Below are 7,861 nucleotides of genomic sequence, written 5' to 3' on the forward strand. Positions count from 1 at the left end.
ATTTTTTGACATTTCGAGAATTCCCTTAGCAACATGTTTGCAATGAATTGTACTCTGCCAATTATGATCATTCCAGCTCATTAGATGCTGTCTGGAAACAAAAGGAATGAAGCAGAAATACTCCCTCCTGACACATTATTTTGGGGGATCAGCATTACAGAATTAGCAAATGTTATTCAGCATCTTTAACTATCCTTAGTGAAGAAGAATGGAAAACTATTTAATGGTTACCCCTCTCTGTAATTTAAATGGATTGATAGTGCATGAAGCCATTAAAGATATAAAATACAAAAAGACAGACAGGACCATCTGTTTTATATATTCATTATCCTATATATTTTATTTTAGCACTTCATTTAAAAAGATAGCACTGTGCACCTGAAATCCATATAATGTTGTTAACCAGTGTTACCCCAATTAATTCAATAAGTAATTCATTGAACTTGTATACTAGTAGTGTACTTAAAAGGTAAAAGGTATCTTCAATTAAAAACTTATCTTTAATAACATTTCAGAAACATTTATATTAACTCTAAAATATAGCTCTTATTTCATATTGCTGTAATCCTCAAAAATATTATCATTAGAAAACCTGACATATAAGGTAACAGAAGTGCTTACAATGCAAGAAACTGTGTGCTATTGTTAAATGAATTTTTGTCTTTCAGAAGCTGTTTTCACAAATATATTATTTTATCTGAAAAACTGCTGTGAATAAAATATTTGAATTATATCCCAATTTCCACTACTAATAAAAACATCTCAAGATTTAAGCAAGCTGACTATGATTACTTTTATTTACAGAGTAATAGAGTATTTACTTAACTATGCATAAGAACTATTTTTCATATGTTTATAGCAAGAAGCAACAGTATGAGAGTAGATTTTGAACAATAAATATAAGACAGTAAATCTGCATTTACTACAAAGGAATAGAGGTTATGGAGCTGGCCAGCCTAGGACCTGCAATAAAGTAGGAAGATGTGCTGCATAATTCAACTGCCCGCAGAGGAGCCTTTACATAATGTATAAAATATAAGTTAGTCTTACTCTCAAAAAAATAGAATCTTTTTAGAAGTATTGAAAACATTTTTAAAAGAACATGGAAAACAAAAGAATGAACTAAACATTCTTTCCAGCCTCTCAACCTCTGTTGAGTATTGTTGCAATTTGTAAAAAAAGATGTCTTACTCCCTGACAACAAAGTGGGGAGCATCCTTTTATAAATATTTCTTTTAATAAAACAAACATGCGAAAATAGGAATTTATATAACACTATTGTCAGTATCTATATAATTCTATTTGTATTGTTGTATTGTGTAGTATAAGGTTCCAAATGAAACAAAGGAAACTGCTATTAACATCAAGAAAGCAGCCTCCAGGATATGATGTCTAAAGCACAAGCAACAAACTTAAAAATAAATAAGAGGGAAATACATCAAACTAAAACACTTCTGCACAGAAAAAAAAAAAAAAATAGAAAAAGGAGAAAAAGAAAAGAGGCCTGGGGTGGGGCAGTAGCAGGGTCAAAGGAAATATCTATAATACTTTCAACTATAAAATAAATTTAAAAATTATAAGACTACATATATACATATAGAAGAAGAACAAAGTTTGAGGAATCACACTACCTAATAATGAAACTATATAAGGCCCTGGAATTCAAAACAGCATGGTAGTGATAGTGATAATGATGACAGAATTGATGACAGAATCTTCATATGGTTCATTATCTCACATATAGAGCTCCCAATCCCAAATGTATTTTAGCAATAATTTAAATCACAATTGTTTTTAAAAATATAATGATCCCTAAGAAGAGCTGAAATGAATTAGTTGACTAAGTAGTTGCTGTGAAACTTTATTTTTTAAATCAGTGGTTATCAAACTTTTTAAATTTTAAGACCCTATTAGAGTAGTACAACATATTGAGGAACAAAACTTTTTATTTATTTGATTTATACCTATAGAAATTTACACCATGTTAGAAATAAAGACAGAACTTTTAAAAAGTACTCATTTAAAGTGATAATAGTAAGTATCATATAAACGTTTTATGAAATATAACTATAATTTAGAACTATATCTTTAAATGACTAAAATACTGGGACTAGTAAAAATGCAATTTGTAAAATTTTATTGGAGGAAGCACCTGTTTTTTTAACTCCAAAATTCAATATATTTCCTGATTCACTTTTTGAGTATATTTTAAATGTCAAAAAGAGCATCAGATACTCATCATATATAATTTTAAAAAAAATTCTCCCCCCTTCTCACCAGCTATATTAACTGTCAGGACTATACTACTGTAATAGCAAACATAAGAACTGCTCTCTGGACTTCATTGCTTAATTTGTTATTTTTGTTCTTTGAATTCACACATGTACAAAGCACTACCTAGGGTTAATGTATTAAAATTTATTTTATTGTATTACAAAACTGTGATTTTGGCAAAAATCCAATGTGGCTTTAACAATGTATGTATTCACCCTATCATGTGTTTGTCATAGAGAAATATTGAAGTTGGAATATATAAATTAGTTTTAGTTTATAAGTCATAAATAATGTCTTTATAACTTGATGTGTATAGGCTATTAAAAAGTCAAATATAGGAAACATTATTAAATTCAAACATAAATAATTGCCTCATAATAAATTAAGCTTATGTTGATACACCAAGTTCCCCAAGTTCCAGAAGTACCGTCTCAATCCCTTCATTAAAGGCATATTAATTACTTCTTCAAAAAATTGGAAAGATAATCTAACAAACTGAATAAAATGAAAGGAAAAACTTTAATGTATTTATTTTATTTCTCTGCCTTTGAGCTATGCTTCTGCTGTTTTAAATATAATATTTCAAAAAGTTGGCATCTATTGCATTCTGTAATGAAATGCCTTCCAATTTTTAAATGAACAGATAAAGATTATTTGAACTATACAGACCTATTTATTGGTGTAGTTGGCCTACCTATGCTGGTAGTTTAGCCACATAATTAACCTTATGCTCACAACCATTAGTGGTACACTCTTCTCAAGTGAATGGAGTTGCAATGGTGGGATAGCTGTTTATCTTTCAATGCTTAACTTATAATAGAAATATATCCTTAAATATTTCTTGCTGATGTTACAATGCAATACATACATATCTATAATTTAAATCTGTAAATACTTCATTTACATTTAAATGTAAATAATAATTTAATTTATTAAATTATGATATTTTTCCTGATGATATTTTTCCATTGTTTTTTTGAGATAGTGGAAGGGATAAGAAGCGACAGAGGGACACATTGACTGGTTGGCCTTCACACACACCCTGACCAGGGATGGGGATTAACCCTGTAACCGGGGTACATGCCCTTGACCATAATTGAATTCGGACTCTTCAGTCCACAGGCCAACACTCTTCCCACTGAGCCAAACTGGCTAGGTATATTACTGCATTGTAAAAAATATCAAATATTGGAAACCAAACTATGTTTAAATGGGGACAGGATAAATAAACTATGACATATCCATACGATAGTATACTATACAGAATTAGAAAAACATATTTGTGTAAATTTAAAATGCACTTAGAGATATATTAGTATGTGAAAAACAAGGTAGAGAATAGTATCATGATATTTGAATTAAAATATACAACATTAATAAAAGTGAGGTTCCTCAAGTGAGATATTTCATTTTCTGTGCTTTTCGTATATTTTTCAGTATTTATTCAAAACGTTTCTACATGTTTTACACCCATAAAAATGAGTTTGTCATTGACGCTAAAACTAGGAAAATAATCTCAAGTATTTAAATTTATTGTATTATATTTAACAAATAACATACCACGGTTTTAGTCAAAGAGCTTTATTCATTCAATTCTTCTAACTTACAAGTAGATACTGTCATTGCCACTAAAGATATCAGAGAGAAACTAAGGGTTTAAGCTTGTTAAGGGCAGATTCAGATTTCAAATTCAGGTAGTCTGGATGTAGAGTCCAAAATTTAATCACACTAATGACTGCTTTTTTTGGGGGGAAAATCAATATAGTTGACCCAGAATGACAAGGTCAGGCTTTATGCTAGAGTAGTTCATAGTTTGGAAGGTCAGACTGAAAGCCTATGCACTATATAGATGTAGGTAGGCATATGAATATAATATAGATAAGATTATACAGATGCAGATAAAGATATATAGATCTCCAATAACAAGGAGCTTGAATTTAAGTTGTTCCAAATTTGCTATTTTTTTCTAAGAATAAAGCAGGATTAAGACTAATGATCTTATCCATAAGTACTTTCCTCCACAAAGGACAAAATCAAGTAACATTAAAACAACTATACCGACAATGACAATTGACAATCCATCAAACATATTCACAAACAGCAAGTACATCATCCGTAAGTGTCTGTGTTGGTTCAAATTAGATGACAAATTTAAATTCTAAAACTGGGTTTACCTGTTTTTAAATATTCTGTGAAGTTCAAAAAGAAAGATTTTTCTTTTGTGCCTTTCTAACTCTCTCAGGAGCACCAAGGCTTAATTATTCTCTCTTCTTTTAGTTAATTCTAGTCTAGAATCTATCACTATATTGTTTTTGAAATTCCTTCTGCTTCTCTGCTAAATTCTAGGAATTTTGGCTTCAATTTCTATAGTCAACATCCTTATGCTACATGAAAAGATTTGAATCTAATGAATTCAGCATCAGTACAATGAAAATAGTAACAACCAATGATTATATTTATTCACCACAGTAAACATTTTAACTACCAATTATATGAATTTAAAAAGTTGATAACATATACTAGTGCTGCCACTTATTAGTTTGCAGATTACACTCCTTTGTTTTCCTCTATTAATATAAGAAAATTCACTTTAAATGTCAATTGCCACTGTATGGTTAAATCCCTATGTAGAACTGTAATTTATTGCCATGAAAAGGAGCCACTTTTGAAATATGAAGCAAAACCCAGACCCACTGACATTAAACTGCCCAGCCATTTCATTTTTAAAAACTATATATACTAGTATATGCTCACATAAACAATGATTTGTATGAGAATTGGGAAATATAGAAAAATAAAAAGATGTTTCATGTAATTAATTAGCCCTCAATTATAATTCCTTCTATGGAAAGTATTTTGTATTCATTCAAACTTTGAAATTTAAAAGATAAATGTATGCAAGATTGTATACTAAAAAACAACCTTAAAGCAAATAATAGAAAACTGCTTTTACTTTTGCAATTTCAGAAGACAGTCTAAAAAACTGTACATTATGTGATCGACAAAAGGTAAATGAGTAGAATTATAGCTCTGTTCCATTTCTCACTAAAATGTTTCTTTTAAAATGATTTAAAAAAAAAACTTTAATAAAGTAAAAATTGAAGTTTATAGTTTCTTTATGGTTAAATTTCAGAGAGTGTAATGAGTTGTATATAATTATATTCTTCCTGTTCTTCATGATTTTCAGGACATATTTCACATACCAAAGGTCTTTTCCATTACTCGTTATTGAAATTACTGATGACCTTAATTATATTTAGTTTAGTTCTTTTTTCTTTTTTTTACTGAATTCAAGACTAATTAATAAAATTATAAAGGATAGGAATTCAGACACATTAAAATATAGATAATTATTTTTATGAATGTTAATAAGTACTTTTCAATTATCCTACCTAATAAAAGAGTGATATGCAAATTAACCATCACTCCGCTACACCCACAAGCCATGCCCACCAGTCAATCAGAGCCGGTATGCAAATAAACCCAACCAAGATGGCTACAGCCACAGAGAGTAGGAGGGAGGCTTAGGTTTCCCAAATGGAAATATTTCATGCTTTTTATGGCTGAGTAATATTCCATTACACACACACACTAAAGGCCCAGTGCATAACATTCATGCACCAGTGGGGCCCCATCCACTAGCCCCCCAATATTCATGTATTTATGTAAATATGCATTTTTTGTTGTTATTAATCCTCACCTGAGGACATATTTCACTGAAGGCGCTCATGAGAGAAACATGAATGTGAGGAAGACACATCAATTGATTGCCTCCTGTACTTGCCCAGATCAGGCCAAAACAGCATTGCCGACAGGACCGACTGCTGGAGGCCCACTGGGGCTCAGGCATTGAGCTAACCACGATTTCTGTTTCTGTTTCCACTTCTGGTAGAGGCTCTGATTATAGGAGTTGCTGATGTAGCAACCACTCTGTCTTGATCTTCTTCTTGTCCTCCCATCCTGACTGTCCCAGAAACCACTTCTTCTGGTCCCACGTGAGGTGCTGCCGGCCCCTGGTCAGGTTCTGGGCTTCATCCCCCCTCAGGTCCAGGACAGTGCCAGCCACTTGCTGCTCAAAGGGCCCCTGTCTCCACCAACGCTCAGGCTCATTCAATGTCAAAGTCCTTGGGCCGATAGGGACATAGAAATCCTGGTCCAGCAGCCAGGTCACTTCTTCTGCCTCTTGGCTCCCCGCTCAGGTCCTGGCTTCATAGGCTACAGGCCCACAGGCTCTGTGAAGACGTCCTCCTCCTACCCCCTCTCCTCCACTTTCCCATGCTGCCACATGCTGGGCAGCTCAGGGTTGGGCCAACCAGGCCCTCCTGCCACTCCTGCCCGCCCTGGTGGAAGCTGGCTATGGCCTTGCGGTCCTTCAGCAGCTTGGCCGTGTCACCTGGCTGCTCAGGTCCCGGCTGGAGGCTTTGATCTCACAGATAGTCACCTGTGAGTGGCACTGCTTGATGCTGTCCACTAGCCTCAGCTGCTGTAGCTCCTCCTTTCGAAGCCCGAGCTGAAGAGGGGGAATAGGCCCAGGACCACAAGGTCCAGCTCTTTGGCCTATTTGATGGACTCGGGCGCTAGCCACCAGCGCTCATTCTGCTGTTGGGTGTTGTCAGCCCCAGAGCCCAGGCCCCTCAGCTCCAGTGATGCCCCCAAGGTGCTCCTCAGGTTGTATCCTCATGTCCCCCATGCTCTATGGCACCCGATCCAGCACACTGTCCACTCCAACCGCATTGTGGCCTCCTCCTGGGGGCGGCGAGGGTGAGGGCCCGGCCCGGGAACAGGTGCAGGTCCAGCAGGTTGGTGACCTCATCTGGCCATCAAGGAGCAGGTTGTGCCACTTTGGCCAGCCCGGACACACGACCCACATGGGGCAGGAAGAGCTGGCCCTCCCGGGAAGCTGAAGTTGAGGACGTTGTCCAGCCGCGGGATGCCCAGGCCGAGCCACCAGCTCAGTCACCATGAGGGGGAGCACTTGCCGTGGGGGCACTTGGCCAGGCTGATCCTGCAGGCTGCCTGGTCCATGGCGCTGTAGATGTGCACACAGCTCACCCACTGGAGTGGCCTCGGCCTGCAGAGACCAGGCAGTGATGGGGAGGCTGACATTCAACCCCCGGTTCTGGGTGGGGGTGGCCAATCAGGGGTAGGCGCATGGTAGTGTGCATCACAGCAACTGGCCAATCCACCATTCAGTTGATTTGCATATTACTTTTATTATATAAAGGATATATATTATATATAAGGATATATATATATAAAGGATATATATATAAAGATATATATATATGATATATAAAGAAGATGCTATACATATATATATATATTGCATCTTCTTTATCCACTCATCAACTCATCCATCAAGACACTTAGGGCAAAAGAAATTAAAGCAAAAATATGTGAATGGGACTACATACAGCTTTAACATGGGGTTATTATCCAAAATACAGAAAGAACTCATACAACTCAACAACAACAACAACAACACACATATGTGTGCAAACAATCTAAATAAAAAATAAGCAGAAGACCTGAATAGACACTTTCTTCAAAAGACATATAAATGGCCAACAGGTAATAGATGCTCAAT

At 35.3% G+C, this 7,861-nt stretch overlaps 1 pseudogene; it reads right to left on the reverse strand.

Moving 5' to 3' along the window:
- Positions 1–6,063: 6,063 nt before the first annotated feature.
- Positions 6,064–7,380, reverse strand: LOC118703113 (annotated as a pseudogene).
- Positions 7,381–7,861: the final 481 nt, after the last annotated feature.

The sequence above is a fragment of the Pipistrellus kuhlii genome, unplaced genomic scaffold (genome assembly GCF_014108245.1).
Source record: "Pipistrellus kuhlii isolate mPipKuh1 unplaced genomic scaffold, mPipKuh1.p scaffold_m20_p_4, whole genome shotgun sequence".
In the NCBI taxonomy this organism is placed as follows: domain Eukaryota; kingdom Metazoa; phylum Chordata; class Mammalia; order Chiroptera; family Vespertilionidae; genus Pipistrellus; species Pipistrellus kuhlii.